Raw genomic sequence first — 18,569 nt, 5'->3', positions numbered from 1 at the left:
GTATTTGGGGCTGATGCTGACATCTCTGGAGGTTGTGCAACTGTCCTCAGAGGAATGGCCCTCATCCGCTCCATCACTTTGAATATCAACCCTGGATCTGGTGGCATAGGAGACCCCTGCCCAGAGCCACATCTCCTCCCACTGAAGTGGAATTAAGTGAAGCAGTGACACACAGACTCTAGCAGATGTCTCAGTTCTAAAACCACTGGTGTTGAAAAGTGAACTGTGGATTTGGGAAGAAACAAATGTGGGTGATGAAGAGCTAACCATATCTGCCCTTTAAACCAAAGGGGATGGGATGACACTCACCTCAATCTGTGCCTTCAGAAATGCTCTAATCATATGATCCTCACTGGTGGCTGTGGTACTCCTGAAAGGCCAGACAGTCATGAGGGAAGAAGTGATGGTAGTCTTGAGAAAAAGCAGGACATCTCTCTTTCTGATGAGTGCTTGCTGAGAGTTGGTCTAGAAGACCTATACTGAATAATTATATGCTCTGGCTTTCTTCATAACTACCAATCCCAGAGCTTAAATACTGAAACACTATACAACTGTATCTATAAACACTGAAGATAAAAGACCTAGCTACTAGAAAAATTTAAATATAATTTTTTAAAGAAGCAAGGAGAGAGACGTTGGGCCTCCTGCCTGAATGTTGCGAAGGAGCTGAGGAAATAGTTGGAAAATTGAAGAGAGTGTACAGAAAAGAATGCATGGGTCCAAAAGGGTCCTAAATGGAAAAAAAATATCAAATAAAGATTTGTACAAATACTAAAGCCAGAGAACAAATTGTGGGGACAGTTAGTGCACTGGTGGTGGGGAGGTATGGGAGGTAAAAATTTTGAAGGAACTTGAGGCAACTAGCAAGACTGGATCAGACTGGGCAAATGGCTCAGTACATAGTGGTTAGATTAGATGGACCAGATGAAATATGATCAAATCTTAACCTATTAAACTGCAGTAATACCCTCATACTCTGTCAAGTCTAGAAAAGTGTACCACCATTTCTGTTCCTAAAATTCTGATAAAGGAGCTGTCGATCAGTACTGCAAAATAATGCATTTACTAACCAAAAATGCTAAATGAATAAGCTTTTATGATGAACAGAATACATTTGCACATTCCCTAAAATTTATATAAACAAATCATAAGGTATTGTCACTTTCAAAATATTAATTACTTTGATGTTTTTTTTTTCTACCACTCAGCTATACTAAAACCACCACCATTTTTTGCAATTTTTTTAAATTTTTTGACAGGTTTAATCCTACTTAGCTAAGGCCCTTTTCAGAGGTGACCAGTGGGGATATAAATTCAGTTTGCCTTGGAGCTGCTCAAGTTGTGTGCCAATGTGTCCTGTTCTAATGTAATGCAACTAGTTTGAAGGGATAAAATGTACTGCACTGCAATTTCTTATGCTATCATGGCTAGTCTGTAAAGGGGGGGGGGGGGTAAGACCTGGTCCCGATCTTGCTTGTTTACATACCAAATCTCAGTAGTGGTGTATGTTATTACTAACAGAAGTCCTAGAGTCTACAGATCATTGAAAGTCTTTAATACCATTATCAAGTCCATCATTTCTTTGCTATTTGTATGTTTTTTCATGAGATGGTGGTCCTAAACACCTTGAACATTGAATCCTTTGTAAACTGCTCCATATGCAAAGTCTGATGCCTCCGTGGTTACAGACACAGAAGGGGATTGAGGGGATACTGGGAGACCTGGATTCAGTATAGTCTGCTCTACCAACCATAACAGTTCTTTCCTGATAAAATTCATTATTAGGACTGGAAAGTACAGAGGATGTTGGTGCGGAATCAATACTGCCTTATGAGACAACTGTATTTTCCACATGTGTAATCTGGCTAGTGGAATCATCAAGCTAGTGCAAGCCATGTACCTTAAAATCATGACATCTTCCTTTGTTTTGGTTACTGTTAAGAAAATTGAAATAACTGGAGATAAAAGGTAGTCTTTTCTAGAGGTATATAAGCCATCATTATGGAAGTGCCCAGATGCCAACCCAGAAATGATATTCTGTGAGAGGGAATTAAAGAGGATTTCTACAGTATGAGTTGAAAACCTAGATTTAAATTCAGATTTTTGACAAAAATAGAGATCCTGACAATTTGAAGAGAGTCTGCAAAAATAAGGCAATCATGAATTCCCTGTACTTTGCAAAAAGCAGTTACTCCTGCTAGATATTTTATGAATACTCTTGGAGCTGTGCAGAAACCAAAGGGTAAAGAAGAGAAATGAAAATGTGAACTAGAAACATGAATAGCATCTGAAGTCTCTATGAATGGGTATGTGATGATTTTATGTCTTTGAAGCCCAGAGTTACCAAAAATCATGGAGGAAGGATACAGGGGAAATACACTGGATGGCAAGCATTCTCAATTCTGGAACTTTAATGAAGAGAATGAGGAAAGACAAGTCCATTGCAGGTTTCTAGTTTCCCTCTTTTTGGGGTTGGAAGACAAAGATAGGCATGCATTTTTCTAGGCCCGAGTTTGTACCTGAACTGCACCTCCTTTTTTCTTTCAGTTTCCTTGCCATTGTGTTGAAATTGTTTAAAGAACTTACTATAAAATGATCCAGGACTGGAGGCACAGTCCCTCTTGCAGTTTTGTATAGAAGATTGAAAAATCTGTTTGAGCATTGTATACAATTCCCTCCATCATTTTTTTCCAAAACCTCAGCTGAAGAGATACTAAATACTACTTTTTATTGTTGAAGGAAGTGATGAGTATATGTGCTTTTACATCTTGTGGAAGCATTTGAGATATAAAGCACACATACCTGTAGCAGCTGCAATGAGCACTATATCAGCTGCTTGATATAAATACTTTAAGGAATGCTTTATTTATGAGACAGAAAAAATTGTGCTGAATTAAGAAAATGTTATCTCCACGGAAGGTAGCTCAGTATCTGTTTTATTCATATCTGCAAATGTTGCCGGTGAATATTTAGCCATGTGAGCCTGACAAATTGCTATTATAAAGGCAAGAGTAGAATATTTTTCTTACATATCAAAAGCCCTTCCATCGTTTTCTAAGCATGTAAGATTATTAGTTGCAAAATGCTTAATAGTAGCATCCTTAGCTAAAAAGTTAGATTGATCAGCTAAAAAGTTATGAAACGGGAATTTGTGAAACTGAGGTATGTTGTAAAGGATATGAGACTTTTTGGGTGCAGGAGGCTGACTGCTTGGGAAAGCACAAGAAGCATTGAAAGCATCCTCCAGATTGCTAATAGCAGGGGGGATAACCAGAAAATGTAGGGTATATACCTGGAAAAGTTCATAGTATCTTTTTTTTCAGTTTCACTGGTCTCTTATTGCTCACCTGTAGAAAAGATCATTCATCCTACTTATGGAGTATGAAAAGGGTATTTTCTCTATGGAAGACTTTGATGATGCATTTTCTTCAGTCTCTAACTCAAGAAGACACATGTAAATCAAAGTTCAGTCTAGTCTCTTAAAAATCTAACTGGGAATCACTGTCAGAAGGAGAAGATGACCTTTCCTTCTAATGATGAAAATCTAGGTATTACTATGCCCCCCCCTCCATCAATGTGCATTTTAAAGTGGCACAACAAGGTTAAAGAAATCTTCTATGAATCTCATTGTGGCAAGATTTTGTAAGATGCAGCAACTGACTGGATTTATGCATGTTCTAGGCATTATTCGCTCTGGTCTGATAAAATACCAGTCACTGCAAGCACAAATGATAAGAGCACATTGGTGAGATCACTATTGTCTGTGACCAGAGATGTCACTGCATTGTATGGTTTTGCATATATTATTGAACAAATATGGCTGCTTACTTTTTTCCAGTTGGCACACCATGCCTATAATATTCTATTAATCAGTTAGCTAGTCATTATAGAACCAATTTTACAATGTCCAGTTACCAGACCTTTACATACAAACTTGTTATGCATATTACCGCACATACCAATACTGCATATTAGTAATAACTTTCCAAAGATAAGATCCATAGTTTATCATGGCAAGTCATAAAGACTGTATATTGTATATGTTTTCACTACTCAGTTTAAATATGATGTGCACTATTTTCCACAATGTTATTTTTTGATATTATTTGTTGTGATGACTAAATTAAAAAATGGGAACTCATAACAGCTGGTACTTACTAGGCTTGGACATTGATGGTGATACTAGGTAATCTCTCAGTCACCAAATTAATATATTCCAAGCTACTCCTGGTGAGTTCCACTTTACTAATCCATATTTTATCTGGGAAAGAAATATATATTCTAAATAAAAAATACACATTTAGGAAAATAAATCATTTAAGATAATGTATCTCACAAAGGAAACTGCTTTAAACTATCTATTCATCTATGTACAATGATTAAAGAATCCTGCTAATTAATTTTATTCAAATCACTCCATGAACTTGAAAGGACATTAAAATCTAGTTAAGGGTCAGTCTGTCCATCTATCTAGGATGATTTCTGATGATTTGGATTTTGGGTGGAAATCAAAAGATTAACGATTATGTTCCTTGATAAAGCATATCCTGCTAGTTTTATTGATGAAGTAATACAGCAAGTAAGGGGGGATACGTTTTAGACCTATTTCTTTGGGGGGCTGATTGATAAGAAAAAGGAAAGTAGACCAGCTTTAAGTATGACTATGGTGTTGTCCTATGCTGATGTTAGTGGACAGTTGAAAAATATTATTAGTAGAAAATGAACGGGTGTTTTTGATATTTTTGAGTTGACTGACAAACTTAGGGAAGGACCAATGTTTGTGAATAAAAAGGGGAGGAATTTGAAAAACATAATAGGAGGAAACAACAAATTTAGTGATGTTGTAGCAAAGATTTCAAAATGTGGAGCCTGTGAACAATGTTGGTTTATTTAAGAGGACTCTAATATTACTGCAGCATCCTATCCCAGGGTTTTGAGTGGGAATGGTTATTTCACATGTAATACTGTAGGTATGATTTATTTAGCACAGTATATGTCCTGTGGAGCATTCTATGTTGGGAAGACAGAAAGGGCACTGAGGCAGAGAATTTATGAGCACATATATGCCATCCCAAGGGTGTGTGTGTGTGTGTGTGTGTGTGTGTGTGTGTGTGTGTGTGTGTGGGGTGGGGTGTGTGTGTGTGGTGTGGTGTGTGGTGTGTGTGGTGGGTGGGGGTGTGTGTGTGTGTGTGTGTGTCTGTATGTGTGTGTGTGTGTGTCTGTGTGTGTGTGTGTGTATCCTTCAATACAATGGAGTCCCATCCAGAAGTCATTTATCTGCCTTTTCCCTGCTGATTTCATTAACATGTAAGAATTTCAATGAGGAAAAAAGATGCAATCGATTTTGCTACAGTTGTCCATATGTCATTACAGTCTTAATTAATTTAATTTTGTTATATATTCATGGAGGGATTGCACAATTTTCAGAAATCAACAATTACATATTGTCTTTGTGAACAATATAATGTATGCAACAGTTGTCAGTCTTAATTATTTGTAATGGAAAAAGAGTGGAAATTAATTTCACCCTATCAGTTTCTGCACTGTTATAATAAACATTTGTATATGTAGGGGAAGTAACGTTTTTCCTCAAAGAAACTTTCTGCTAAGTGACTGACTACTGCCAGCTGGTCTCAAGTACCCAAGTGCCTTAATAAAGTTTAATCAGCTGATGAGCTGAGCACATTTTCCTAATAATGTAAGTAAATGGCATCAATGTAATTTAGCAATTCCTTTAGCAGCATTTTCAGAATATTAAAATAAATTTGATTAAAATTATATCTACAAATTTCTTACTATTTATTACAAAATATAACCACTGTAATATTCAATATCCTTTTATCTTTTAAAAGCAACATTGCGAGTAAAAAATAATTTGATGGCTAGCCCTTGACACCTTTCTATTTATCAGAATTAAATCCACTCAGGTACTGACAAATCTTCGGTTCCACCAATAAGTGCCCACAACTGCCAAAAGATATTTCCACAGTTTATTAACAAAATACAACGAATGAACGATACTGGACGCACAGTTAGACACTAAAAACACTTGAAACACAGTGAATGCGGTACAAAGTTAAGCGCTTTCAGCCAAATAAACTGGCCTTCATCAGAATCAGAGTTCAAGTGTTTTTAGTGTCTAACTGTGCGTCCAGTATCGTTCATTCGTTGTATTTTGTTAATAAACTGTGGAAATATCATCTTTTGGCAGTCGTGGGCACTTATTGGTGGAACCTTTCTATCTATCAATTTTGCTATTACTTCATCTAAAGCTGTAATGGATCCTTGTCTAAAATGTTGTATGTCGTCTATTTTTTGCTGAAGTTTCAATAATAAAATTATTTTTGCAACAGACAAATAACTCGTATGAAAGCATCCAAGAACACATAGTCAGAAAAAGCTTTACAAATAAATATCATCAATTTCAGCTGCTTTTTAACAAAGCAAATTGCATACAAGTAATATACTCTTTGACAGATTAGGAATTAAGTCTAAAATTTGATCAACTTGATTCTCCTCAATTAAAACCTTACCATAATTCAAAATTGGCATTTTATTAGAATGCATTAATGCAAACATTTTGTTCATATTTTTATTTCTACTGATCTGCTGAACTGTAAATACCAAGTTTCATCAGCAAAGAAATATGTATTTCTTTCAATGACAAGGGATATTGTACATTTTTTTAATCATTCTGAATAACCAACTCTTTAGCTATAAATCAGTTCTGATCATATGCATTATCATTAACCTTCTTTTATTTGCTACATACTTTCACCATGTCTGAAAAAAAGAAGTTATGTACTCTAGTCACCATAATGTTCCCTGCTTGTGGTCCATCTCACCTTCATTCTTTGCTGATTTGATTCGGAACTGAGAATCGGTTCTGACTCAGCCTATACTAAAGCTCGAGAGATTCCACTGGCTTGAGGCTATACCCTATCCCATCATGCTTTGGGAGATTACCCAGATCTCGTTTGCTGCTAAACTAGATCAGGTGCTTCCTACTAGGCTTCAGGCTAACTCAAATCATTTTTTTTCTTTTATACTGTCTTTTGGCTCTAAATATTTGGTGCGTTTGTTGAATTAGTTGTTTTAGTGTGCTACACACGTTTTTATAAATCCGTTGTGATTTTTGTACTGTTTGTTGCAGGCCGTCGTCTTTCACTAGGCTGTTTATCTTCTCATTCCTATCCCAATCCCAAAATCGTTTGAATTAGGCAGTCTTGGGTCTTTATTGTGTAAAAAAAACTCTTGTTTCTCTTTTCTCTATATCATAAGATAATCCGTTTGAGTTAGAAGGCTCCTTTTCAACCCGTTTAACTTAGAGGGTTTTCCTCCCCTTCCCTTTGTTCCAGTCAGGAGTTATCATTCAGGTTAGAGACTTCTCCTCTGGCTTCCTTTTGCTTTGTTTTAGTTTGTTTCTGGTGTTATTGATGCAAAATAAATAAAAAAAGTTGTTTTTTTGATTATTGAGTAGTCTGCCTTGTACTATTCCTAGTTATGTCTAAAGATTCTAAGGAAGATAGACCTTCGGGCTTCAAACAAATTTGAATGTTGCAGCCAGAAAATGTCCTTGACAGATGGACACACCAGTTGTGTGTACTGTTTAGGTGCTGTCCATCTGCAAGAGTCATGCTCTTTTTGCCATGCATTCAGCTCCAGAGTATTACTGAAGAGGAAAATCAAATTGATTGTTAGGGGATTGCTGAAAGTTCCTTTTTCTGAGGCACTAGAAGGGAAATAGAGTTCCTCGAAATCCTCTCACCAGTCTCAATCCCCTACTTCAGAAAAGTCTTCTAAGAGATCTTCTTTTCGGGGTGAAATGAAATTCAGTGAAATGAGATTCAAGGAAACAAAGTAGACCCATACATATTTTATACATATATATTAGATGTGTCCAATCTGCGGCCCACAGAGCTCTGCCATGCGGCCCTCTACCTCTAACTCCAACATCGATGTACGCATGCCCCAAAACATTTTTTTGTTGTGTTTTTCGTGCCCGTGACCTGTAACTCTAACATCGGTGTGCGCATGCACCAAAGCATCCTTCTAGTTTTGATTTTTTTGCGCCAAAGAAGGGTCTGTGTGTTCGCGCCATTATTTCATGCCAAAGAATCAATGTGTGTGCTCTTGCTGAAGAGGGACTCGTCTATGGATTTTCCGCCATTGCCTTTTAAAGAGACAGCACTTAACCTGTGTTAATAGGTAAGTATGGTGTGAGTGAGTGCATGCATGAAAGCAGAATGTTTGTCTGCGTGAAAGTAGAAGTGTGTTTGTGTGTGCATGACAGAGAGAACACATGCACAAAGAGGCTAACGTACAAACAAGTTAGCTCACAAATGCATCCTACATTAAAAGTACACTTTCATTAAATTGCAGCTTTCCTGACAGGGAGCGTGTTGTATTGAATATGAAATCATACCTCTCAACTGTATGGATTTTCGAAGAATGTCTGGATTTTTGCCTCATCTTCCAATTTGCATCTTTTGCTTAGGAAATAAAAGTAGTCATCCAAGGTAATGCAGTCCCAGGGAGTACGAATGAGACAGCAGCCTAGAGTTAATGGGTCAGTAGTGGATTGACTAATGTGGGACTGTAGCATATAAAGTTTATTGTTTTTTTTTTGACAAACAAAAAATCACCCAGTACTGTCTTGTCATTGGTGGGTTCTAAGCTGTGATAGATTGGACAACAGTAAGCATATCTTTGGTGGATCATCAATACTGGCAAATCAGGTGGGCACAATGTCATTTTTTAAATGTTGGGGGTTTTAGTGTGTATTTGTGTTGGGAGTGCTGCAATAGTAGATGATTATTAAAGACAGAGACTTACAAACTGTGGAGAATATGTTTCCTTGTTTCAAAACCTGATACTTGGGTACTAGGAATGCCAAAAATAGATTTTTTAAGACATAGCATCTTGCCATTTACAGTGGATGGATATTTACATTTAATGGACAATGTTAGCAGTATGAGTGTGGTCCTGTAGGGATCTGAAGGATGCCAAGTCTACCACTGCCAATGTCTTGTAAAGTGACATGGAAATGGATATTGGGATGTTACTGAAAAAATACAAAAAATGGGCTTTGAAATGTAGTTTAAGTAAACAAAGTGCTCTTGCAATTAACAGGCTATAATTTATTTCAGGCAGTCCAGATCCTGGTAGATTGTATACCATTAGACTTAATTAGAGAGAGGTGTCATTCTGTGGAAATAAGCAGACCTAGTTTCAGTGAAAGCTATGTGGTTTGTTTGCAGGTAGGAAGTTTCAGGATGTGGAGCCAATGTGTTTTATTATTTTTAATGGATTTGTCATTTCAAAGTATGGTTTTCTTTGTTGCAAAAGAAGGCAGGATTGAATGAGCCATATAATGCTTAACTGACAATAATGGGATATAAACATTATACGTGATGTATAATGTTTGCAGCTACACTTGTTTCAATGGTGTCTGTGATGCATAACTATTTTTGGGCCTGTGTCCCAATTTTATTTTTCGCTTTGTCCAGAATTCTTGCTCTAAGATTGAGAGGTATGGTTCTATGCTAAATCAGAAGGTTGTATTTACCTTGGAAGACTTTTCAGCATAATTATGAGAAACAGAGCGTTTTTAATATCTCCACTTATTTCCAATATAAACTGCTATGTAACCTTGCAAATAACTTTCTTATTAAGCTACTTTAATTCTTTTGGAATTGACAGGTATGCTTCATTGGTTCGATAGTGTGCTGTGACTGATTTCTTGCAGCAGTCTGTGGTTTACTTATCACAATAACTTTTCTGTGTTTCTGTATGTGTAATCAATTTAACAGTTGTAAAGATGTTTTCCAAAATTAAATAAATACATTATAAATAAAAAAAGTAATCTTTTCTTCACTATGAGCTATTGACAAAGTCTGGGAATTTGTTTTTTTTCAAAAGCGATGGTCAGCATTACAGCTTAGTAAACGGTCAGTCTGTGAATAACTTCTGCACAAATTAAAATGTCTGAATGTCAAATGGCTTTAGCTTGGAGGGAAGTTATATGTTTACTCCAGTATGTAGTATGATCTTAGAGAGTTTATAGATTTCTTATTGATTTAATTTTTGCTGAGCAGTTGTTTGTTGATTTATTGATGGTCCTTTTGGTGGTGGGAAATTACACGGATGAATCCATCTCTGTTATGATTTTTATTTCAGATATTTTGACTTCCAGACAATTTCAATCAGTGAGACTGTGTCATGTGATTACCAAGGTTGCCTATTTAAAAATAGGGGCTCCTTTTCTGTGTATGTGTGTGTGTGTATATAAGAGAGAGATTTAATATGTATGTATACTGAATATATTTTTGCAATTGGAATTCTTAGTTAAATAGGCCCCTCTTCTTAGACAAGTAGACTTGAGTAACCAATATTAGATCTTAGCCATCCAGCTGGAAAAGTTTAGTATGTGGATTTTCCTTCTGGTTTGATGAAGGCTATGCTACTTACTTAAGGAGTACATTCATGGCTATCCATCCAGTTGTAGTGTTGTTGAACTACATTGTTTGATAACGAGAGGAGATTTTTACAGAAGTTGAAAGTTTTTGGGTCAAGAACCTGTCCATACAAAGTGGCTTGTTTAAGTTGCAGTGAAGGCTGTGATCTTTGTAGTGAGTGCTTTAAATATAACCAGTATTTCTGAGATGGAGAAAGTCTCTTAAGGCAGTATCTTTCTTAGCCTGGAAAGCAAGCCAGTAATGAAATTTATAGGGGCCAGTGAGAGACAGAGGAAAGCAAGAAGCTTTTTAGTCTGTTTGGATAACTAAGTGAACTCAGTCCTTTGACCTTTTTTTGTCAAAAATGGTTGTAGTCTTTCTTTTGGCAGGGTGTTTTGCTGAGGCATGTGCCAAAAGGGGTGTTGCACTCAATAATTGCTCTTGTAAAGGAAGAATACAGGGATGTTATGACCTCCTTGTCCTTGGATGAGATACCCTTACTAATGAGGTGGGCCATGTAAAAAGCTTTCCGTACAACGGAGACAACGTGGTGGTCAAAAATCAAATTTCTATCAACCTGGGTGCCCAAGCACCTCTCGACTGATTGCGTGCTTACAACATTGTTATTAATGTGATAATTTGTGGGGACATCACTCAAAGGGGATGATTGTGCATTTTTTGGCATTTAGCTTGAGGCCATGTTTCTGGCACCAGTCATTTGTTTGGGTGAGTCCCACTTGTAGCTTATTCAGAATTATTTTATTAAGTCAGTAATGTGAATTCTTTACTTTATTGCAAATTTGTTGGCTTATTTTTGTGGATTATAGTATTGTAGGACTGCTAACATTGACATTGTATGTAGATGGACTGCTGGAGTGGTTTTCCCAGTGAGAAATGCTAGTGCTGTAGTGAATATCTGTTTATTTGTAAAAAAAATCTATATATTAACTAAGATGTTAGAGTTAACTGTTAGATTAGAGAATTAAAATCAGAATGAGAATTAGAATATTAAGGCAAATATTAGGCATTTAATACATTTATTAATTGTTCGAATGCACCTACAGTACGGCTAGGTTGTCGACTTTGGTCTCCCATGGTAGTGAAAGAGTTAACTATATGATATACTTTATATGCGGCCCCAAGACAATTTCTGTTCACTCAATGCAGCCCTGGCAAGCCAAATGGTTAGACACTCCCGAATATATATATATATATATATATATATATATATATACACACACACACACACACAAATTTTTTAACATTTAGCTTCTGCATGATGCCAGGATAGTGAAGGCCTTGGTCAGATCACTGTATGCCATCCTGTACTGTTTGGCCACCATGTACAACATCCATATCCCTTTCGAAGAAGTCTAGCAGATTCAATAGATTGGAACTACCCTTCACAAAAGCAAACAGCTGAGGGGGTAAAGTCTATTACAATTCTTGATGTTGAAGTTTATGAGGTCAATTGTAATACATCACTGTTTTCAAATGAGGCATGTAATGCTGATAGGTCTGTAACTGTCTGGGTGGTTGTAAGAACACCCTTATGGATGAGCCATCACCACTGCAGTGTGCCACTCATCAGATAAAATCAGTAGCTGAACTTAAGTTAAACATCGGCAAGAGCATGTTTAACAATATTAATTAAGTAGCCAGGAATATTATCAAGTCAAATAGAGGAAATATTTTTGGTTTTGGTTAGCACTTTTAGCAAATGGTCTTTGGAGATAATTGGGGAAGTAAAGGATTGAGATACTCCAGGGCTTTGCATACAGGTCTCTGGGGTGAAACTGGCACTAAATTTATTTGCAAGAGTATTAGCAATATCTATTGCATCAGAACAGAAAGCATCATTATGAATAAGGTCAAAACAATGTAGGGCATTCTTATTAGTTTTTTAACATACATAAAGAATGGTTTATAATTATCTTTGGCTTCAGAGACCAATTTTGGGCTCCTTTAGTGGACCTGATACTGTTCTTTAACGTTTCTGCAAAGCATTTGACATTATCATTAAAAAGATGGGTTTTGGTGCTACTAAATATAAGTTGTTTCTTTTGTTGAATAGTTTATTTATGGTGGTGGACTATCACGGTTGTTTGCTTTTGACTTTCCTGTGACATTTGGTTCTAGTAGGAACTACTTAGCTCTATACATTTTATTAAATAGGGGTAGAATTCCTAAGTAAAGCTTGCTACTGTATCAAAGTTGGAGGGGATGCAATCATACGTGAATTTTTATATTTTGTCAGTGTAGATACAGGATGGCACATTTGCAGTCCTTAAATTTAGGAAGTCTTGCTAAAAAAACTTTCAGAAGTTTATAGGAGAATATCGCAAGTTTGTGGTCACACTTCTCTAGGGAAGGAGAGACCAGAGGAGTAGTGCAAGAGGTCAAGAATGTTATGTTGTTGTCTTGTATTTTTATTTACCAACTGTTAAAGAGAAACATTGCTTATTGAGTCTAGGAATTTTGGGGTACATTCAACATTGGAGCTATATATAAGTGTCCAATTTACTGAAAGAGTTCAAGTCACCAAAAATAATGGAGTTTTTGCTAACAATGAGATGATCTGGAAAACTGAGGAATCAGGGACACATCAGGGGACAAAGAAGGTGCTTTGTAAAAAATTATTAGGTGACCATTAATCCTATCTATAGCGAGCTAAAGTGAGTTTGGTTTATGGATGCCTGCAGATCTAGCTGGAGTTGATATATTCCTTGACAAATATGGAGACCACACCGCAGTTAACATTCTATTTGAAGTCATGAAAAGTGCAAAATACTAGTATACAGATGTGCTCTCCTTACATTTAAAGCAAGTCTTAGTACTTAAGCAGACATGGATGTTTTCCAAATGCTGGAGTGCCTCAAAATCAGACAATTTATTATACAGACGTCTGTAACTAATGAGAGCCATGTTAATGTGATCAGATTTCGGGATTGGTATGCTAATTGTATTCAAATGGCCATCAACTGGACTCTAAAATTGCACAAGTAACTGATTCTTTTTATTTAGTCCTTGAATTTCATACTTAATTGCCTTTTCTTCAAAAACATGTGACTGTTTTATATGCCCACTTTTACTACAAAGTCTCATTCATTAACCTTCCTTTTAAACTCTACTATCAGTTATTTTAACGTGCTTCTGTCATGCTGGATTGTAGCCAAAGTAACAATGCTTCTATAACCTCTAAATTGTGTTCTGTAAGGGCCTCCATGCTTTATAGTGTACAGAACAGACTGCTAATTTTTTTGTAATGATGGTTTTAATTATTTTGAAAGCTGCAGCATTCAGAAAGAGATTGTGATTAAATCAGAACATTAGAATAATTATCTACTGCAATAAATAGTTGTTTCCGCATGATTATTGTCTAGCCATTATAAGACTTTATGCTTCTTAGCTGCCCCTGATTTTGCAGAATATCCCTGATTTTGACTTATATTTTTACCGTCTTTCGTATTTTTTTTTTTTTTGGTAAATCACTGGGGATTAAAATCAGTCAGTCATTAGAGTTTCATAATTACTGTTGTGCAAAAATGCACTTTGATGCAAAAGATGTTGTTCTATAAATTCTAATTGCATTACAATGATATTTAAAAACTGTTCCTAATTTTGGGCTTTTGTTCATACATCATTTTTGGCTTTGTTTCAAATTCATGAACAAAGAAGCCGAAAGGTACGATTGACTTTTTTACCTACCTGATAGTTTTGAAAAAACAAGATAATGGTTTTGTTGTCTTTTAAGCAGCTGTTTCCTTCCTTCCATTATTCATAACTGATGCATATGCAGACTTGTTAAACTTAATTTACTATCATATTTAGCATTGCTCATCTTAGATTTATAGACTTTCTTCAAAATGTCACACCTGTTGAAAGGTACATCATTTTTTAACAAATGAACTCACCTGTACAAACTTTCTTACTAGTAAATATACGTGAATTTCTGCTTGAAGAACTTCTAGTTGAAAGATAAGAAAGTGCTTCTCTTTCTCACACTCTCTGGTATGATTTTTACTGCTACAATGTTAACAGAAATGTGCACACATCTAAATTCTAGCCAACTGTTCTGTAAACATTATTTGAAAACTAAGAAAACAGTATTGTAGGTCAGATTATCCAACATTCATGTGGGAGAAATACAGCAGCTGAATGAGAAGTAATAGAAGCTGCTAATCAGTTTATTTAACATATAAGAACAGCTGCACAGGAGGCAACACATTAAAAAAATAATCAAATTAATATGTTAACCCACTGAACTGTGTGAATTTATGGAAAAACTCCACTGAAGTAGCTGGAAAAACATTCAAACAGTGCATGCTTACTGGTGGAACACCCACTCCACATCAGATAATGGCATGTGCAGCACTTCTTATTCCATCAAACTTCATAGCATGCTTGCAACATTGCAGAATTTTCACATCATTGTGCTTGTACTCTCCACTCTTGTGGTTTCCTAATATAAAGCTCATCTATCTTAAGGCCATTGTTTCTCTTATCATACTGCCCCATCTGGCAGAGTCCATTTTCAGCTCAAAATATAGTCAATAATGCCCCCATCAGTCACTGGATCAGTACCTTGTTGAGAGCAGAAATGCTCAGCAAAGGATACAGTGTAGGTAGAGACACAGTTAAAGGCAGCATACTAATGTAGAGAAGTATAGGGTAAAATAAAATGCTACACTGAGAAATAAACTGATGTGAGAGATAACTACATCTAATTGAAATTCAGCCACATAGTTTTTGACTCAAACTCTAACAAAAGCTGTAAAACATTAGTAGTCTTCACTAATGCCTTTTGTAATGTAACTTATACTCATGATAATTACCAATAAATGTGTTCTGCCTAAGCAAAATAAATAAATAAAACAGAGTGTTCCTAATATGCTCTGCATTCTACATAAAGATCAGCCTTATACTAGACAGATGTCAGAAATGGTTAAAAAAATGACTGCTTCTTATATGGTGACACACTTTATAATACAGAAATGTTAATCAAATCTCAGTTAATTGTGCTTTGCAATAGTTAACAGCTTTTAGTACACAAGTATGTCAGTAAATGGAGCCTAGAATATATCTCACTAACTTCAGTGTTAGCATCAAATCTTGCACAAGGACCACAGCCACAGCCAGCACCAACTCACTCTGTAGAATAGAGTTTAATTACTGCAAAAAAATTATTCACACAGCTTTTTTTATGTGATAAGAAAGATAATGGCACACACCTATGGGAAAATCCCCATCTAGTGAAAACAGTCCTCCAACACATAGCATTTTAGTGAGGGTACGATACATCCCTCTTGCACATCCCCTGACACTTGCACGTGTACTCACACACACAATTAACTGTACTATCACTAAAAAAAAAAAAAAAAAAAAAAAAGATGCAGCAAGTAGTGTTGCCGCCTCACAGCAAGAAGTTCCCCAGTTCGATTCTCGGCTTGAGTGTATTCTGTGTGGAGTCTGCATGTTCTTCCTGTGTTTGCATGGGTCTTCTCCCACATTCCAAAGACATACAGTAGGGGAATTAAACACTCTAAATCGCCTTGTGGTGTGAGTATGTATCTGTATGTGTTGTATAAAAGAATTGTGGCAGGGCTAACCATCTAGCCCAATGAATATTGGCTCTAGATGATTGTCACTGTTGTTGTCACATCCCAACCCCATGTACAAAAAAAAAAAAATGGGAAAAAGGGGATGTGGGTGTGTGTGTGTGTGTGTGTGTGTGTGAGTTTATGCGTGTGTATATCTATCAACATATATATATATATATATATATATATATATATATATATATATACACACACACACACACACACACACACACATGTTGTTGTGTCTTTCGGCTTTTCCCAGGTAGGGGTCGCCACAGTGGAACTCCGGTCCGCTAATGATTGGCAGTAGATTTTTGTGTGCCGAGTTGCCAGCCCTGACGCACAACCTTCAACGAAGGTACGCCCATTCACACGTCTCCACACAGAAGACACTCTAGCTGAGAATCGAACAGGACAACGTCTTATTGTAAGGCAACAACGCTACCGCAGCACCACCACCGCAGTCACACACACACACACACACACACACACATGTATATATATATATATATATATATATATATATATATATATATATATATATATATATATATCATTGACTACTGCAACTGTCAAAAGAAGGAAGATCAAGTACATATGGGTAATGCAAGTGTGGGTTTGGGATATTAATGTTAAAACTTTTGTTTATACTGTACATTTCAGCATTAGGTGGTGGAAGTGTTTGTGGGCTAAGGTTAGAGTAATAGCTAGGAAAGGGGATAGATTTAGTGATGTACATGTCTGTTGTTACATGTACTGCAAGTCAGAGTACCTTGTGTAGTGGTAGAGTTATGGCAAGGATTTTTGTAAGGTAAGATGTATGGTTGCGATTGTGGGCAAGACTAGGGTTAGCACGCATTAGTTAAATGGTGTGGGGGAGGGTTGAAGGTTGCCCACTTATCCTTAGTAACAAGTGGAGAGTAGAGTGCTGACAATGGGTCCAAGGCTCAGTCTCAGGGAAGAATGAAATTTCTGATAGATTCTCCCTTTTTCTAATAACTAGAAGACTGTCAATTAGTGTAGAGGATTAAAGCTATGAGCTGTTAAAGAGCTGCTTCCTGTGGAACAGGGTATGATTCCCTCAGCCTTAATTTGACTACTATGCGGCCTTGAGCAAGTAATTTATTCAGACAGTTCTTTGGAGCAATTGGGAAATTGGGTTTGGCTCCTCAATGATCTTCTTCACTGCAATTTATGCCTAGTAACTACCTGTGAACCTACTAACCTATGCACTGCAGTAACCCAAAGAGCATGATCCTTGGACCCTATTCTTCAACAGTTCTATTTATTAATTTGGTGACAAAGTGTTACAAGTAAATGTACTTCAATAAGCTGATAGCAACTTAACTTCTACTCATACCACAACAGAGTAATATCTCAAACCTGAAGCAGTGAGATTTTCTGGAACTAAGTAATGATTTGGCTCTAATGATCTACATCTCAATTTCAGAAAGACATTTGAAATCCCAAAAATATGGCTGTATCAAATGCATTAGAGGTACATTCATATGGCTCAGGTGACTGTAAAACTTGATAGCATGTTTGTTGTGTTTCAAAGGTCATCTCCAGTGAAATTTTGCAGTTTGTTGAAATGTCTTTCTTCACACCCCAACATGGCATCTCTTCCAAAACAAATCGAAATTAATGGAGTCACTCTATAACGGCATGTCAGGATTTAGTTCAACTGACCCTTCTCATGAGTTGCAATGCCAAGTTCTCTATTTTTTTTTTTGCACTGTTTTAACTTTTTAATACAAACTTCATTGCAGTTAGTTTAGCCTGATACACCATTACCTGAAGACATCATATTACATCATAGATTCAGAACCTGATCTTCAAGCAGCTTCTTAGTACAGAGCTCCAGTCCTCCATATGTACTTTCCATGAAGGTCTTTAAAAGTCATTAAGATAACTGGATCCAGTACTTCTATATACTTTGAATCAATGTGTAGGAACTCTGTTTCTAATGATATATAAAATATTGTCTTCACTAGATTTTGGCATACCACACAAATGAATATATACAAGAGCATCTGTCACTGAAAATGATTAATTTATCGATTTTAAACCATCTACCCGCATTCCAGAAAATCTTACTTATGTTCTTTCAGCACTTTCTCCATAATATTGCACCTGTAGCTGTAATGTATGATAAACAAAAATACACACTGTCAATACAGCATAGATGCCGTATTTTGATCCGGCAAGTTATTCTTAAAATGTGCATACCACACCAAGATCCAACTTAAATAGGGTCAGCATAACTACCCATTCATCAACATGACAAATAACTAGCCAGCAGGCTAGAAAAACAGATAGACAAATAAATTATTAACAGATGTAGCCATTAAGGCACTGTAATAAATCTAGAAGTAGCTGAACTGGACTTGGGTACTGTATTTGCTGAGTTAAGAACAAATCCATTAAGTAATAAGTCTACACACTGTTTATTTATTTATTTATTCATTCATTCTGCAGTGCTGCAATGGCAATCAAGGTGGACTCTGCTATG

General features: G+C 36.3%; 1 protein-coding gene across 1 annotated transcript in view; it reads right to left on the bottom strand.

Annotated features, from left to right (window-relative positions):
- LRRC49 (leucine rich repeat containing 49) overlaps positions 1-18,569 on the bottom strand; it is a 2,278,115-nt gene that overhangs the window by 387,135 nt on the left and 1,872,411 nt on the right. The gene's annotated exons all lie outside the window — the stretch shown is intronic.

The sequence above is a fragment of the Protopterus annectens genome, chromosome 7.part1, assembly GCF_019279795.1.
Source record: "Protopterus annectens isolate FY-2018-M chromosome 7.part1, PAN1.0, whole genome shotgun sequence".
NCBI classification, from domain to species: domain Eukaryota; kingdom Metazoa; phylum Chordata; order Ceratodontiformes; family Protopteridae; genus Protopterus; species Protopterus annectens.
This window is presented reverse-complemented; position numbering and strand designations above follow the sequence as displayed.